Source organism: Trichosurus vulpecula, chromosome 1, assembly GCF_011100635.1.
Source record: "Trichosurus vulpecula isolate mTriVul1 chromosome 1, mTriVul1.pri, whole genome shotgun sequence".
NCBI lineage: Eukaryota > Metazoa > Chordata > Mammalia > Diprotodontia > Phalangeridae > Trichosurus > Trichosurus vulpecula.
The window spans coordinates 128,702,489-128,722,037 of NC_050573.1; the positions used below are offsets into that span (position 1 = coordinate 128,702,489).

The following is a 19,549-nucleotide window of genomic DNA, read 5'->3' on the forward strand; positions in this document are numbered from 1 at the left end:
TAAAAAAAACAAAATCAATTAAGAATGTAATGTACTTTAGGCAGTTAATGACTATCCTTGGTTTTGTAAAACATTTTCCACTTTGGAACTTTCAAATTAATCTTTAGGGTAGAACTGAAGGACAGAAATGGGGCTTAAAACTTTTATTCCATAAATAAAACTTCTTTCAGATTTGAGGAAGCTATAAATTCCAGTGTATAAAACCTCTTCCTCCTAGATTTTTATTTTATTCAATCTATTTTGTTAGGTCAATTCCAATAACCAAGTTTATAGTTAGAGATTTAAGAGAGAGAGGGAGAGAGAGAGAGAGAGAGAGAGAGAGAGAGAGAGAGAGAGAGAGACAGAGAGAGAGAGAGAGAGAGAGAGAGACAGAGAGAGAGAGAGACAGAGAGAGAGACTCTTCCTTTTCAAGAATCAGCTTATAATGGCTTCTACAATTCTCTAGGTGGAGAAGACTTCATAGGTCAAGACCCTTTTCAGGTCAAGATCTACAGTTTACTAAGCACTGAAGGGGTCACAAGAGGAAAAAGTTTAAGTTTTGATATAGTTCAAGTCTGAGATATGGACATAGATTAAACTTTAAGTCCTTCAAAGTTATTTGTGTGTGTGTGTGTGTGTGTGTGTGTTTCCCTATAAAGTATTATGAGAAAGCATTTATTGCCAGATTTGATAAGTTTCAGGGAACTCTGCCCTAATTCTTCCATAGGTATCATAATTGCCTCTCCTCTCTGATTGGAGGACTGCAGGGTGGTGCAATAAACTTCACCCAATGCCTTTCATTTATAGACAGCTCACTCATAACTTTCCAGTTAACTTTGTTTTCCATCAACTGCTGTGCCTGATTTTGGCTCCACATAAACATTATGTCCTTTTCATCTTAAAGAAAGTCATCACATTTGACTAACACACAAGCAATTCACTTAGATAGTTCTCCATACTTTTAACCACTACCCCTCAAGTTTAACAATTTCCTATTACCTCTTCTGGGAGAGTACAGGCTGAATACCCTTATGTAGGTCACAACTAGAGCTAAGACTTTCAGAGGCCAAAGATAAGCATGTTTAACTTGAACTTGTCCTTTCAAATATCATTAATATCCTCCTTGAATTTTTGGTCAGATTTCAGAGAGTTAACTTAGTAACACAGAAAAATATTGACCTGCATTTTTGCAATAAGGGCAAAAAGTCCCTTCTCTTAAATAGGAATTCAGTAAAGATTTTTGTTTCTTTCTTTAAACATAAGGTTCAAAGGATCCTAGATATCAAGTTGGAAGAGATCATGGAATCATACATCTAAAGATGAAAAGGATTTAAGGTTATCTAGTCTAATCTTCTCATTTTACAGATGAGGAAACTGAGACCCAGAAATGTTAAGTGTCTTGTCCAAGATCACACAAGTGGTGATAGAGGCAGGATTTGAAATACTTTCCTCTCACTCCAAAGCTATTGCTCTATCAAATGTATCATGATGCCATGATATGATAAGAATCAGACTGGATGGGGCATGCCACAGCCTTTGGGAGAGGGAGTGATCATTCCTAAAGTCCTAATTAAAATGGGGGATTAGTTGGCCAATGTCTAGAAGATACGTTTTTTCTCCTTGTACAATTCATGCTTTAGGCAATCCTCAGGTTCCCTCCAACTCTTGCAGTTGTCTTGGAATTGTTATCTTGAGCATTTTGAGATGTAGACATGTTTTCTTTGTATATACTTGAATTAAAAAGACTAATGTTTAACTGAAATATACTGTTGTATGTATTTAGTTTTGATGTTGACAAGAAGCTTGAAATAGAGTTAAATGTAAAACTTTATTCAGGCCTTCAAAATTGTTTATCTAAATTTTATCATTATCATCTATCCTGAATAGGTGTTTGGAGAAAGAAAAAGGAATGTGAAGTGGGATCATTTAATTTTCTCTCCCCAAATTGGGAAATTCAGAAGAAATTATGAAAGCTAACATAGTTAAAGTTAACTATGAAAGTAAACATGAAAAATACATGCTTTTCCATGGGGGGGGGGAAGCAATCATTAAGTTGCTAAATGTCTAAATTGACTTAATTTTAGCCTATTAGCCTTTGCCCAAAAGTTAATAAAATAAAAAATAAAGGCAATTTTCATTAATTTTCAAAAACAATACAAAAATTGATTAAAAATAGAAGAAATATTAAAATGTGACCAATGTCTAGATGAAAAATAGCAGGAAGAAAAGGGGAAAAGTTAACTGAAGAAAGAAAGGTAACTATATTTCCTAAATTATCTAAAGTGAAGAAGCAAGATAATAAATCAAAAGAAGAAATATATCAAGAAAGGTTAATGTCTCAAAGTACAGAATAAAATGAGTGAAAGGGAAAAAATTCTTATGTTTAGAAAAAAATGTATTTTAAGTTATGAACGATCGTGGGGGCAGGGAGAGATGATCTCGAGTAGCACCTTTATCTTTGGAATTTTCTTACCAACTATAAGCAGACAACTTTAAAAAGAAAATATTATTTTTCAGTTTTGTATCAGGCCATTTCTCTGAAGAGATAGGTCAAAATGCAGAATTCATTCATTTATTCATCAATTCATTCATCAGGATTCTCTGGGCCTGAAAGTTATATACACCAATTAAACAAAAAAAATGCAGATTATTGATACTTCTGTGCATGTGATACATATACATTTATAAGCATCATTCAATAAAAAAATCAAATAACTAGGAAATATTTGAAGGCTATTCTATAAGCAGTAACATGTATTTTTAAACACTCCACAAGATAATTTTATTATTAAATTGGTGTCCTCAAAGAATATTTCTACACATAAATCATTCTAAACATTGCAACAAGTTTGAGAGATATGCTATAAGCCAGAGGTACTGGCATCACCTCCTTCATCCTCAGTTCATCCTCAACCCCATGGACCTGCCACCTTTTCAGGAGAGATTTTTCACATTTGGTTTACCTTTGTTAGGGTTATGGCAATCCCATCAAGGTACCTTTGGTTACAAACTGACTTTTGTACACCATCTAATTGTTATCATAAAGAAATTAAAATATTTGATTATTGCATTTTTCATTTTCCTGGCTTTCACTATGCTCTAATTACCATTGGGTGAGTATGAGAACCTTCCTTCAGTCTAAGGGCATTTATTCAGTTTAGCCTTAAGAAAATGATAAAACTCTCCACTGCCCAGGGAGGTTCTTTGAAGGTTACCAGTGACGTTTCTTACAAAATTGTGAATAAGAGAGAATACAGAACATATTTTTTTTTAACTTCTACCCATTGCTCTCAATTCTGACCTCTAATGACAGGCAGTAAAATTCAATCCTTCTTCCATATGCCAACCTTTCACATACTTCTTAACTGGTTCAGACTCCCTTATTATTTTTTTAATATTTAATTTATTTATTTTCAGTTTTCAACATTAATTTCCATAGGTTTTAAATTTTCTCCCCCCTCCCGTTCCCCTCCCTTCCCAAGACCGCATGCAATCCGATATGACCTCTACACATACATTTCTATTAAACACATTTTCACATTAGTCATGCTGCACAGAAGAATTATAATGAATGGGAGAAACCAAGAGAAAGCAAACAAAGCAAAAGAGAAAAGAGTATATTTCACTCTGCATTCCGACTCCATAGTTCTTTCTCTGGATGTAAACCCCCTTATTATTGCAGTGATGTTAATACATGAAAGTTGAAAAGAAACAAATTTAGGCTTACTCCAAGCAAAGGGGAAAAAAGTAAAACTTCTTAACAATTAGAGCTATCTAAAAGGAATTAGTTGCTTCAGTTGCTTTAGTAGGTTTCATCTCTTAGATTTCTTCAAGCAGAAGATGAATCACCACTTCTCAGAAGTATGGAGAAAATTCTTATTTTAGAATAGGTTCAATTATTTTGTCTTTAAGGTTCCTTCCAACCCTAAGCTTCTGTAAAGTTGTGATCCTGGTAAAAGTTAACTATATAAATAGGGTTTTGTGATGTTTCCCTTCAGAGAAACATCCAAAATTAAATAAACCCATATTCATTTATCAGTCTAGCTGTCTACTTTACATTCTAGACATTCTCTAATATTTATCTTAAACTACTGCCAGAATGCATTATAACTTACAATACCAAGGACAGCTAGACAGATTTGAGAAAGGATACCATCTTTGTAGATTTTACCTGTTTTGTTTTTGTTTTCTTGATATAAAGTTCATCATAGGTTTTACTTATACTTTTCTTTTAAATGGAGGGAGGACTTTAGTCTTCCACCATGAGATCTAATTGAGTTTACATCCCCACTTGAAGCTAGAAAATCATAGAATTTCAGATTTGAAATCAACTCTAAAAGTCACAGAATCTAAGAGTTGTGAAGGCTATAGTGGCACATTCCTATAATCCCTGCTACTAGGGAAAACTGAGACTGGTGATCATTTGAACTCAAGATTTTTGAGCTGCAGAAGGACTAAAGCTGGGTGTTCACATTAACTGCAGCATGAATATGGTGAGATCCTGTGAATAGGAGCCACTAGATGTCCAAGAAGAGGCAAACCAGCCCAGGTAGGAAACAGCAAATGAAAGCTTATGTGCCCATCAGCAATAAATTGTGTCCAGTTAGTGGCCACTTCATTTCCAGCCTGGGGACAAGATAGGGTGAGCCAGTTTTAAAATAAAGAAATAAACAAGCAAACAAATGACAAAATGAATGAATGAATCTAAAATTAATAAATAAATCTTTAATCCATCCCTAAGATGGCAGAGTAGTAGGAAGTATAGTTCAGCACTTCCAACACATTTTCTTCACAAAGATCTAGGAAATTCATCAAGAAAAGTCCTGTTCAGGAAATCTAAGAAAAAAAATACAGTGACTCATTTTTCCAGCTTATCTTGGAAAAGAGGAACAGATGGAGAGGTCTGTGGATACTGGAGATAGTCTGGTCAGGGGTGTGTTGTGTAAAGCATTCTAATACCAAGGAACTGAAAAAGGATTAAGGCAGTAAATCTAGGTAAGAAAAGGTCCCAGAGAGACTCCAAATAGTTCAGGTTGTGGGAACAAGTGTTACCTGGCAACTCTATTGTTACGGTTCTGAATCACAGATCCGGGGTAGACTGAGAAAGGAACCTGTGCTTAGGGGTGATGCTCTGCTATGAGGAGTTACTATAGCTCCTTGGTTGTTTACTGAACAAGGAACAGATTCAGAAACTAAAAACAGCGTGTGGCTCTGACTCTGGGATCAGGATGAGGATTCATTTCTAGACTCCAGCCAAGCCTGAAGCCTACAGTGGAATAAACAGGGAAGGTATCCCAGTCCAAAGGAGCCTGCAGTCCCATTATTCTGAACTTGCATAGTTTCCAGTGAGCTAATACTGGCTGAGTGCAGTAGCAGTCTGTTGAAACTTCCAACAAAGGATAAGTCCAGTGTCATGATGCTCACACCCAAACCCAGCTTGGGAATTTTTCAGAGCTTAGACAAAGAGAACATTAAGCAAACTTTGCCCTGGATGGCATGACTTTGGAATCATTAAAAACTTGCAGATCCCCAGCCTGGACTGTATATAAGATGCTGGAATAACACAACAGGGAATACACCAAGAATGCAGCAGAAACCAATAAGGCCAAAGCTTAACTGAAATGTAGTACCCTAGACATGTACAGAGGTTGGTCCTAATATATAGTCCAAAATCAGGAAGCAAAGTAAAAGAACGGGAAAAAATAAACAAAACAAAACAAAATCCCACCATAAAGATCGATTATGGTGTCAGGGGTTCTCAAAACACAAATCCAGAAGTGAATGATGGCCAAAATATCTACAAGCAAAACTTCAAAGAAAAAACATCATTTAGGCACACATACAAACAAAAATCTTAGAAAAATGAAGCAAGAATTTTCAAAAAGAGGTATAAAACTTCACTCAAAGGGAAAATAAACTAGAATTGAAAATTAGAATTGACCAAATCTAAACTAATGACTAAATAAGACATGCAGATATATTAAAAACCAGGTCAAAACTGGAAAAAATAGAAGACATATAAGGTTTCTCATAGTAAAAATAACTTTGCTATAAAAGAGTTTGAAGAGAGAAAAATCTAAGAATTACCAAACCAAAAGAAAGACATGACCAACAAAGAGCCTAGATAGACATCATATTTCAAGAAATTGTAACAGGCAACTGCCCTTATTTCTTAGAACTCAAAGGGCAAAGTAGAAATAGAAATATAATACTTTACTTTCTGAAAGAAACCCCAAAATTAAAACTCCCAGGATATAATAATAACCATAATTCAGAACTTCCCAATCAAAGAAGAAAAATGTTGCAAGCAGCCAGGAAGGAAGAATTCAAGTACAGAGAAGCCACAATCAATCTCTTATCCATACCTAAACATTAATACCCTCTGTGTCATTCCCCCAAATTCCAGCCTCCATTTGACTGCATCCAGTGTTTGGGTCTGTTCTGCAGACTGAGGCTTTGCCATTCCACTTTTGAAAAGGGCTAATCATCAGGAAATTAAATATTGAGCCAAATGTCTTTCTGCAACTTCCACCCATTACATCTAATTCTGCCTTACTGAGACAACAAAAAGTACAAACTTAATTGATCTATGTAATGAAAAATACCTATCCTCTCTAGCATCTATTCTTATGTAAAATATGCATCCCTAGTACCTTCAAATAATTCTCATATGGCATGATTTATACCCTTCTCAGCATTTTAGAGACTTACTACTGGATATGCTCCAATCTGTCAGCATCCTTTTAAAAATATGAATGCCAGAACTAGATACAACTTTCCCAATTTGGTTTGCACATGACAGTGCCAACACTTCAGAATTTCAATGGATCTATGATCTCACTGATGTGAATAAACCTTCCTCTGGTGCAGACACCAACCCATCCAAAATTTCACTACACGCTTTGTTTCATATCTTTCTATAAGTACTATACAGAGGCAGCTAATTGGTGCTAATTTTTAGAGTATTAGGTCTGGAATCAGAAAGACCTGAGTTCAAATTTGGCCTCAGATATTTAGCTGTGTAATCCTTAGTTACCTTCTGTCTGTGTCAGTTTTCTCAACTGCAAAATGGAGGTAATAATGGTGCCTACTTCCATGGTTTTTTTGAGGATCAAATGAGAAAATTTCTGTAAACCACTTAGTACAGGGACTACACACGACAGGTACTTAATAAATGCTTATTTCATTTCTTCCTTCCTCCTTCCCATAATCTTTTGGAGGTCTTCTGTTTCTTTCCACATTTTGTGTATAGAAATACAGCACTAGAACTGTCCATTTTTTCTGATTCTGTGTTTCACAGAGTTCATTACTGTGTGTCGTCGAGTGTATATATGATCATTGTGTATCTCTCTGTAGCCACTTAGTTCACCTTTAAGTTTAATTTCTTAGAGATTGTGTTGTTTAGTGATTGTTGTCCATTCATACCACTGGGATAATATGGTTCTTTTAAAAAGATATATTTTGTGTCAAAAGCAGCTTGGTGTCATTGAAAGTGCTGCATTATTTTCCAATTGCAATCCAACTTCCTTTCTTCCTCTTGTTAACTTTTGGATCCATATTCATCAGCAATATTTGTCTAAACTATGCAGAGTAACACAGCAGACTGTCCATTCAACAGGATGGCATATTATGGACAAAAGACATTTTTATGTGTGTACTTTAATGTATGGGTTATTAGGCTAATTCTGCTTGAATTGTGGATATTCTGGAGGATGCCTTGTATTCTAAGGCAGATTCCAAACGACACAATATCATCAACAATGAGGAACAACAGGAAGAAGGACTCTACCCTTTATATAGAATGTTTCTTTATTTCAGGGGATCTTCCGTGACAATAATAGGTAGTTTTACTTTATGTCTTGCTTGATATTGACATTAAGAGGATCGCTGAACAAAATTCCTCTCTAGTTGCATATTCCATGATGCTTGGGAGACTCTCTTTTGGGTATTCTTTAAGGCTGAATTTTCCTCTATCGATTACTATCAATCCTTTGGTTGTTATTGCTTATAAACAAACAATAAACACTATAATCTCTTGTATTCTCTATACATTTAAGTTAATTGTGTAATAATGACCTTGTCTCTGCTTCAGAAAACTGTTTGTGAAACCTTGCCAATTACTTTTCCATAAATTTAACATAGACTTTTTTTCAATATAGTGATGAGTTTTGCTGATTTTTTTCTCTTCCTATTTTTTTAAATTTTTGAGAAAATGATTAATGATTCTCTAAAAATGGGAGGGGAAAGGGACATGGGAATAAGTTTAGGCTATGTAAAACAAAATATGTTTATAAAAGGGATTTTTAAATGCATATATATCTATAATACAGATACATGTGTACATATGTATGTGTACATATATGTATGTGTGTTTATAAATACATGTATATTCTTGTGTACATGTAGATGTATATATAAATATATTTGCAAGTTGGAAAGTGAAGCTGATTCTGAGGGTGGAGGTTATAGATGAACTTGAGTTATTATCAGTATATACAAGTAGAAAAAAAACCAAACAATATTCTGGTAATTAGAGTTATCCAAAAATGGAATAAATAGCCCTGAAAGGATATGGGTCCACCCTCTTTAAAAGTCTTCAAGGAAAGACCAAATGTCCATTTGTTAGGGGATATAATAATGAGGTAAGGATTCTTTTCAGGTTTGTTGTATTAGGCTAGGTGTCTTCTGGGGACTCTTTCATCCCTATGAATTCTATAAAAGTCCTTCTTTCTTGCCCTACACATGCTCTACCATATTTCCCTGTATAACATTGGTCACTTGAAAAACATTTGGCATACTGAATTCAATCTAATCATATTCAGTAGCTATTTATCATAAAAACATCAGTTTAAGGATTGTTTGGACCTTAGAACCCCAAACCTCTCATTTTCCAGTAAAGAAAATCAAGGCCCAGAAAGGTTTAGAGACTTGCCTGACATCACATGGATGAGGAGCAGGTCCAGGATTTGAACCTAGATGTTCAAAGTCCAAAAGCAGTCTTATTTCCACAACAAGACATTCCTTCTGCATCAGGAGATTAGTTCATATTTCCTAGATCGCCTAACATCTTTTAGTCAGATTAAAGAAATATTAGCCTTTAATGGGATTGATGCCTGAATAGTCCAACTTTATCTCTGCCTATTCAAATCCTCCTCTTCTCTCCCTCAATGTCAGTTCACCTATCATCAAGAAGTCTTCCCTGTTGCTCTAGGTGCCAAAGAAGATAGAGTGCTAGGCCTGGAGGCAGAAAGACCTGAATTCAAATCTGTCCTCAGACACTTACTAAATATTTGACCCTGAGCAAGTGACTTAACCTCTGCCTGCCTCAGTTTTCTCAACTGTAAATGGGGATAATAATAGCATTTTCCTCCTGAAGTTGCTGTAAGGATCAAATGAGATATTTGTAAAGCACTTACTACAGTACTTTGTACATTGTAGTGCTTAATAAATGTTTGTTCCCTCCTCTTCCTCTTCTACAAACTTAAAGCAATCACTTCTTCCTTATAGTACATGTTGGATTATTCTTTTGCTTTGATCACACTCTTCATGCTATCTACTTCTTTCTCTGCTTTTAATACTATAGATTGTATTTTAGAGTTTGGTGGTTATGTGTTGTTCATTCTTTTTCCTCTTATTATCACCAATTCGATTCAATTCAACAAATATGCATTCAATACTCACTACCTGTCTTACGTAATTCAGAAGCTTTCACTCATGAACCCAAGACTTTTCCCACCATAATCTCCTCCCCCATGCCATTTGAGTAAAGTAATTATTAACAGATATTGTAGCTTTACTTTGAAATCCACATTTTCATCATGCTATCTCTATTTTCTTCAACTTGGGTAATTTAAAAATGTACTTTATCATTTGATGAAACTGGCTGAAGTATTCTTAAAAATCTAGTCCTTTTAATTAATTAAATATAGTTAGTATTTATATAATTTCTAAAGATTGCAAAGCACTTTACATATATTAGCATATTTGACTCTCATGAGAACCCTCTGTGGTAGGTCCTGTTACCATCTTCATTTTACAATTGAGAAAAATGAAATAAAAATTTTATTGACCCAGCTTAGGTCACATACACAATTTGGACCAAATCCAGTAATTTTTGACTTTAAGTCCAGCAATATATCTACAATGCCATATAGTTAGCTATTAAATTAAAAAGATACTAAATGTTCAGTTGAACTGATAATATATAAAATAAATTTATCTATTATAGGTTATGGATTTTAGATAACCCTTTAGTCTGAAAACCAGAGGATATAATTTGGTGAAGAAGAAAATAAAAGGGACATTAATTAGCATCAACAGAACTGTCTCTCTTTCTAATACAAGACCATGAACTGAAAGCAAAGGTGTTAATGAAGGAATTTAGTTCCATAATTTTTAAGATAAGATTATTTTCCCTAAAATGTTTATCTAGAATAAATGGAGATGGGAAAATAATTAGTGTAGTTAGTGCTGCCATTTGTCAAAAGCCAATTGGTCCCACTATATGCTATCACAAAGCGTTACAGAAAATAATGAGCTTGGCAGCAGTGATAGTATGGCTGAAGAGAATTCAGGAAGAACTAGAGGGTAGGACTAGGCTTTAAAAATTGTATGTGCTCATTGAATATAACAGAGGTATATTCAAATTTTTCCCTATTACCTTTAGGATCAAACACAAACTCTCATTTGACTTTTAGAGTCAGTCCTTTACAACCTAGCCCCACCTAGCTTTCCAGTCGTCTTATACATTTCTAGCAAAATTGGCTCTCTTACTGTTTCTGACATGTGTCACCCTATCTGCATTTTATGCCCTTACATAGCCCATTTTCCTTTCCTGGAATACACTACTTCTTCACCTCCAAGTATCAAAATTGATATCTTCCTTCAAGGCTTAGCTTAAGCTCCAGTTTCTATATGAAACTTTCTCAGATCCCTGCCTTTCAACTGCTAGTGCCTTTAAAAAAATTAATAATCATTACCTGGTATTTATTCAGTGTGCATTATTTATATGCATATGTAGTTTATCTTTCGAAGCTACTATCCCAACTTCCATTCAACTCACCAGAGGATGGCTCTAGAAATAGACTTGAGGGGCTGGGGGGTGTCTTATTAATGCCCATACCACATTCTTGATCACAAGCCCCATAAGTATGCTTTCCATCATAATTATCATTTGAATATTAGTCAGATTACTCAATTAGCTTTTAAAAATGATACTTACTGAAGTGGCATAGTTGGTACAGTTGGTAGAGAAGTTCTGCATAAAAATCTGTAACACACTGTCCCACTAGTATACATATACAGAGTCTAGACTCTAGACTCATTTGATGCAGCTGGTTAAAGTATTCTTAAAAATCTTAATATCTTAAAAATATCTTAAAAATCTTCTAGACCCCAAAAGAAAGTGAACTATAGTTTAGAGAGCATAAGTGGTAATTCAAAACTTCAGGAAGTACTTTTGTCAGGGTTGCCAAGATATTTCCCTCAGGGTTGTTGTAATTTTCTGGAGAGCTGTGAATTTTCATCTAATGTGTCCTTGATCCCAAGGCAGGAATATCACTGGGACACATATGAAAAAAGGTAAGTCCACTAGATCTCCAAATTTCATGAGTTTGTATTCTGGTAAAAGGGGGGAAGGAAAGGAAGGAAATTGAGACTGGGTCCCAAACTTCCCCTTTTTTCTCCAACTATACAGTAACAGTCTCTCATTTTCACTTCATTTAATCCCTAGAATAACTCCAGGTGTGAAATAGCTTGATATCTCAGAGACAACACCTAAGGCATGACCAAGTTTCCTCATCCTTGAGGACAAGGGTTATCACATTTTGTTAGCTTTGTGCCTGGCACATAGTAGTTGCTTACTAAATTAATGCTGATTAATTTTATATTACAGTTTAACATAGACCAGATAATGTATTAGTCTGTACTGCCATGGTAGCTCAGAGACAAGACCTGATAGGGATATCAGCTGTGTAAGTTCCATGGGAAAAGGATTTTTCATATTTAATCTCAAGCTAGTGATTAATTGTTTTCACTTGGTTAAAATACCAGGATGGAACAATTTATCACTTCTTTTAAAGGGAACAGAGTCACTTTGGCAATTTACTAGATTGGCTCACCCTTATATTTACTTACATACTCATACACACACACACACACACACACACACACACACACACACACACACACACACATCTCCTTTAATAGAATATAAGCTCATTGAAGGCAAAGGCTTTCTTCATTTAGCATCTACTATGTGCTAGGCTTAGTACCAGATGTAAGTGCTAAATGAATGCATGTTGATTGAATCATTGACTCACTCACTGATTTTCTGGTTTCATACCCTTGATTCCTGAACCCTGAACCTCAGTTGCTCATAATCCCCTTGGATTTGGTTGGAATCCTAAGCTTTTTCTGCTACAAGCTCTGGTCTTTTCTATTTGAAGACATATATCCTCAGACACTATCCTCTATTTGTTGCCTCAAAAATCTCCCACTACCTGAACAAAAAAAATTCTTGATCAAAACATGCTCCCCCATGCTCAATATGGGAACATATATGAAGAACATAGAACTTATCCACTTACCCCTTTCAGATCATGTCACTAAGCTACCATGGAAGTGCAGAATGATACATTTCTAGTTTATGATATACTATAATGTGCAATTGATCAGTTAGCAATAATTTATTAAGTACCTACTATATGCCAAGCACTAGCTAGAGTTACAATGTGTTTATGACCTCTATCATCAATAAACATATTCTGCCAAAATAATTATCATCATCACATTAGTCCTATCTTTGTTAACATTCATATGTATATGTGTGTGTATTTGTATGTATGTATGCATATTGTGTTTTTATCACAATGACCCTGTTCAGTAGATATTGAAACTATTAATATTCTCATTTTAAAGATGAGGAAACTGAGGCTCTGAGATTCTAAGTGACTTACTCTTGTTTAAATACCTACATTTGGGGCAGATGCAGTGTGATGCAGTGAGTGATTGGCTAGAGTACTGGGATTAGAATCAGGAAGACCTGGATTTAAAATCCCCACTCAGTACTGCCTGTGGGACCCTGGACAAGCCTTTTGACTTCTCTGTGTCTTGGGCAATTCCCAAAGACTTTTGTACTAAGTCATAGTCCTGATTTCCCCTCCCCATGCTCTTTCATGTATTAAGATCTATACCTGAGGTCAGGTTCAAATAAAGCTTCCTGACTCCAAGCTCTTTCCAATATTCCGTGCTATTTTTACATGAAGCATTTTCTCAGAATAATTAATAATGTTCCACATATTAAGCAACTGAAAGATAAAACTTCAAAATCATTTACAACTTTGGTTGAGTTTCCCCATCCTAGATGTTTGTGTTTTTTTTAATTTTCCCAAAATTGTTTTCAAATCTATTTTATGATTCTAATTTTTCCAAAGGTCATTTTTTCTGATTCAATTTAATTCAGCAAACATTTATAGAATAGTAATTTGTTCAAGGCACTGTACTAAACACTCAAGGAGATGTAATGATTAATATGACAGGGCTTTACTTTCAGGGAGCTTAAATAATAATATGCCCCAAGCGTGTTATCTTTGCCAGTGAAGATGCAAATCACCACTTTAATTTTGATTATAAGAAGAAAATTAATTTTCATCTTTGGAAATTAATCATATAATCTAAATGTATATATTTCTAATATCTGGGAGCCCAATCAATATAAAAACTATTGCTATTACGTTTAAATTAATAGACATGTTGTAGGCCAAATTTATTACCCAATAGGGATTTTTAAGAGACTTAATCATAGCTCATTGCAATGTTCTAAATTAATTATACCTTTTTCATAAAACTATACAATGACTGTGTAAGCTATGTGTGAATCATTTCTAATCTTGAACCTGATTTGCTAATTTAATCTTTGAATTGCTAATTTATGAAAATATGAAATGGGGCAGGCAGCTCTTTGGGTACTCTCCAGGAAAGACCATGATGGCAGCAGGAAGTGAAGCTGCAATAATATTTTAATTAGGCACAGAGGGTGTAGGGAGAAATGGCACAGAAAGTACAGAGACAAGCAGTAAAAATATATACAGAGGGAGATGATATGGAGACAGGGAATGGGATGGTGAAGGAAAGCAGGCAGCTTTGGGGAAAATGATGAGGAGCAGGAGAAGTACAGATTACAGTGGGGAGCACGCCAGCATATAAACCTGATACAGATGGAAGGCTGCTGGGAGATAGGAGCTTGTGGTCTCATTTTATAGGACTTGGGGGTGGGGGACACAGACTTACTCTTATGTGTGCCATTTTGAGGTTAGTTCATTAAAATATCCAAAACATCTCAAAGTTATCTGTAACATTTGATGTTCTACTGGTCTTACTGCAGATGTCTGGAACTTCTCCGAGATTTACATATCATAGGACTAAAAACCCCGATAGCAAAGCCTAGATGGCTTCACCTGATTCAGCACATATTATTAGGATGTGATTTTGGTTAACATGTGATAGAATTTGTCAATTATACTCCTTTGATCTTTGGGATGTTTGATATCCCAGAGGCTCCCCTTAGCAATGTCACTTCTTGCTGCTGATACTTTATACTGGTTACTTATAAACTTACCATACTGACTAGAAACCAGAGGGTGGTGAGGGGGAACAAAACAAGATATAATTTTAATGCAACCATGATTGTAGGTTCTCAGATATAAAGTTCAAAGCAATCTAAATTTTTCTCTTCATCATTTTGCTGTCAAACATGGTAGTCTTGAACCTAGGATCCATGAAATTGTTTGTACATGTATACACTTACACATATACATAAATACATATATGTGTATATGTGTGTATAATATATAAAAATTAGTTTCCTTTGTAATGCCATGTATTTTATTTTATGCATTTAAAATATTCTGAAGAGGAAACAACAGGCTTTACCAGACTGCCACTAAAAAGTTTAAGAACCCCTGTTCTAAAGAAACTTATATTTAGAAGAGAAAGGGGAAAATCTGACACTTTTTGGGCATCTACCCAAAGAAATATATTCATGATTCTTTAATAAAGTGATATACACAGATTAAATAGAAATCCTATAGAACTTCTTCCATATAACAAGTAAAGCATGCTGGTTTCTTCTCTTGCTTTTTCTCCACCTACCCTTTCACCTCTCTTCTTCCCCTCCACTATCTCAAGTCAAAATCTGATGTGTGATTCCCTGTAATAGTTTAGTTATCTTATTATCTAATTGTACATACCTTTCTCCTCCATCTTAGTGCCTGCAGCCAACATTAACATTTCTCACATTTTATTGAATTGGTGCTCCCATAGTCGAATTATTTCATCTTTGAATCCATATCAAACTATTCTAAATTTATGCCACATGATGCCACAATCATTTATATCTAGTATATATATATATGTATATATATTTATATATATTATGTATGTATATGTGTCTATATGTATAATTGGTTACTTTTTTCCCTCTCCTAGACTTAGGAAAGATTTTTATTGTTGCTGTTATGTCATTTCAGTCATATCCAACTCTTTGTGACCCTATTTGGGATTTTCTTGGCAAAGATACTGGAGTGATTTGCCATTTCTTTTTCCAGCTCATTTTATAGATGAGGAAACTGAGGCAAACAGGCTTAAGTGGCTTACCCAGGGTCACACAGTCTGAGACCTGATTTGAACTCAGGTCTTCCTGATTCCAAGCCTGGCACTCTATCCACTGCTCTAGGGACAACATAGAGTTATGCTCTACGTAACAATATTGGATTAAAGATCATTTCATCACACTTACAAGAAGCAATTACCTTCATATTCTCACTGGGAGGAATTTACAATCAAGTTTGAGGATATGTGAAGATCTCTTAAATGCCCTTCATCTTTAATATTAGAGTTTTTAATTTTATAATTAGTTTGGATTAATAGTTTCTATTTCATGCTTTTCTTCATATTGACTATTTTTTATAAATCAATAAGGATATATTGAGGGCTGATACAGGGGCCTTAACACATGGCACTGTGTGAAATACTCCAGATACAAATGTAAAACTAAACCAGTCTCTATTCTCAAGGAACTTATTGGAGCTTACTTCTGAATAATTAATATTAATACAAAGGTAAAAAAGAAGCCAATTCTTGTTCTCAAAAAGCTTATTAGAGCTTACATTCTGAATATTATCACTACTACTACTACTACTACTACTACTACTAATAATAATAATAATAATAATAATAATAACTAGCACTTATATAGCAGTTTAAAGTTTGAAAAGTGCTTTACACATGCTGTCTTATTTGATTTCACAATGACCCTATATTGTAGGTACTATTAGTATCTTCATTTTGCAGAAGAGGAAACAGGGGCTGAAATAAATTAAATGATTAGCTGGGGTCACACAGCTAATGCCTGAGTGCTTATGCCATTTGGACCTCCAATCTTTCTAACTCTCAGTCCATCACTCTATCTACTCCAGCACCTAGTGGTCACTTTTTCCCTCTCATTATGCTTTATTGAAATCACAGTACTTAATCTCTGACTTATCATTACAGTTAACTCAGTTAACACCAAATCAGTTTCAGACCTGTATAGACAAGTTACCTTTGCTGGCTATTGTTTCAACTCTTAAATCTAATCTGGAATCTGATTGAGTGCATATATGTCATTTCAAAAATATCTTTGGTCTTGAAACAATTCAAAGAGAATACTCTCCTGGTAGCAGAACAATAAATAGTGTTTTCTTCTTAATCAAAGACAGCATCTTACCACTGTTAATTCTCTGATCTTGTTCTTTCTTGCTTTATTTAGCAGAAGTAGAAAAGGCTAAATATCAGTCTGACTCAACACTTCTTTCAATTCTGTTCTTTCCTGCTCTAACAATGCTGTGATTTTGTTAAAATATTCCTTAGCATGCTTTCACTTTCCACTCTCTCCTCAAGTGATCTTTCCTGTTGTAATAAACAAGATTTTTCAATGTTCACTTCAAAGACCCACCCTCCCAACCCTAGCCCCCCTAGCTAAACAAATTTATGTGTGTGTATATATGTATAATGTCAAACATATATACTATAGCTTTATATTATATATAATATGTACATATATAATCTGTACATATAATATACACATGTACACATACCTCTTCATCTGCAAAATGAAGGGATTAGATGAAATAACCTCTAAGGTCTCTTCCACCTCTAAGGCTATGTTCCTGTGATCCTTAGTTCTTACTTTATTCTTTAGTCTATTAAGTCAAATAGCATTTTTCCAATCTATATGTGTTTGCCCAATCACTTTCATTTTCTTACTTGGAATCATTTCTCTGACATTGACTTTGCCTTATCTACAGAGAAGTTCTGGTTTGTTTTGATTTGTTTTGTTCTCTTCTAAAGGTAAAAAAAAAATACTCTCCTAGGACACCTTTCAGTCTAACTCTCCCCTGCTATTCTTTATCCATTCACTTGGGGCTCTTTATTTGGTTCTTGCACATTTCTTACTACGCTTTTCATCTTCTCCTTTTGTAGATTCTTTCTACTTTGACTTCTGGACTTTACTTTTTTAATGAAAAACTTCTTTGTGATTGCTAATAGCTAAATTCAAATCTTTCTTTCCATTCTCTTTCTGTTACACACATACAAATATGCCTGTCTATATATCTTTTTATCTTGACATCTCTGAAAATTTTTTTTCCCAAAACTTATGCCTTTCCTCTTAACTTTTCCATGAATATTTTTAAATGGTGGGTAGTGCCTCTCTACTAGACTTCTTTGGGACTTAATTTCATACCATTCACCCTATCCTAAACTCCTTTTTAATGTACTTTATGCATTTACACACTTTAGCCATAAAGGTCTTTCAGATCAAATATCAGTAACTTATCTTCAGAATAAATGGCTCTGCTTTTGTCTTTAGCTGTTCAGTAGATTAAAAAGCTTTATTTCCTTTTTTTAGCAGGGAATATTTTTTTACTCCTTTTTTAATGTCTCATAATCTCAGGCACAGTATTCTTCCAGAAATACCATCTACTTGGGATTACCTAGCAATGAAAATTTTGAAGAGACAAACTTAATCTCCATGTAAGAAAAGACTTTTAATAATTAGAGTTACCTAAAACTGGGACAGGTTCCCCAGGAAATTAGTGTGTTCCCTGTCACTGGATGTCTCGAAATGATGACTGCATAATCAGTTGTTAAAGATGTTACAAAGAGCTTCATTTGAGAGGGAAATAAAGAGGCTGAAGGACTTGATTTTATAATGTACCTGAAAGGAACAAGAACATTATATCATGGAAGTTTTAGTCAATTATCATTACAAAACTCTTAATAAGCATTTGCAAAAAGATCATTATAAAATAAGTGTAGCTTCTGCAACAACATGAGTTGCCTAAGATGAAGAGGTAGAAAATTGCTATGCAGAACTACATAAAGAATCTTGAAGTTAACTGAATATGTACTTTGGGACTCAGTGACTTCAATGCAAAGATGAGAAGAGCTAAGGATATATGAGATTCTATAAGCAGGTATTTTCTTCTCTACCTTTAAATAACTCCTCCACATGAACTTTGTTTTGTTTTGTTTTTAACATGTTGTTTGGCCTTCTGAAATCTTTCAATCCTAAAAAAATAACTGAATATTAAGAGTTAACTATAATGCTTTATGATCCCAAAGCATGCTATATCCTTTTTCTTTTAATCTTTTAACAGCAGTGTGAGCGAGGGAGTGAAATTATAATTATTTCAATTTTCCAGTTGAGAAAACTGTATTTAGAATAGTTAAAAATTACTTGTTGAGGTCACACAGATAACAAATTTCAGAACTATGATTAAAATATAATTCTTTTGACTACAAGTCCAGCACCACTTCTGCAGCACAAATTAAGTCAATAAGCTTTTATTAAGGATCTACTAAATGCACTAAAATGCCTAAAAGGCACTGCTAATGCTATGGATATAAAAAAAAGGATAAAAAGAGCCCCTGCTCCCAAGGACCTTAAATTTTAATGGGGGAGATAACATGCCACCAGCTATGCATTTTGTAGATATAAAAGGGATAAATTGGAGATAATCTCATTGGGATGGCAGTCACATTAATGATTTGTAGGAAGCGCAACACTACCTTGCTAAATCAATGAGGAATAATTTTAATTTTGGTGTGATATCTTCATCTGATTTTTATGAACACATTTCATCTGGTTCTTTTTCTCTTTTTTGGAGGGGCGAAGGCAGAACAATTAAGGTTAAGTGACTTGCCCAAGTTCACACAGATAGTAAGTGTGTCAAATGTCTGAGGTCACATTTGAACTCAGGTCCTCTTGACTCCAGGGCCAGTGCTGTATTCACTGTGCCACCTAGTTACCCCCATTTCATCTGTTTTTATAGATTTATCTTCTCTCTCCATTAAAAGAAGTTAGATGTAGCCAAATATTTGGTAGAATAGAGAGTATACTATATAATAGAAAGCTTTTGATTACTCTTCCATTTATTTTTAATATATTTATTAAATCAATTTAGGGGGTTCATTTTTGTTTATTTTTGTGATGCTTTGCTAAGAGGTAGCAAGAATTCTAATGTGTGAT

The 19,549-nt window shown here is 34.5% G+C and overlaps 1 protein-coding gene across 3 annotated transcripts in view; it reads left to right on the top strand.

Moving 5' to 3' along the window:
- CSMD3 (CUB and Sushi multiple domains 3) overlaps positions 1-19,549 on the top strand; it is a 1,625,828-nt gene that overhangs the window by 223,732 nt on the left and 1,382,547 nt on the right. The window lies entirely within an intron of this gene.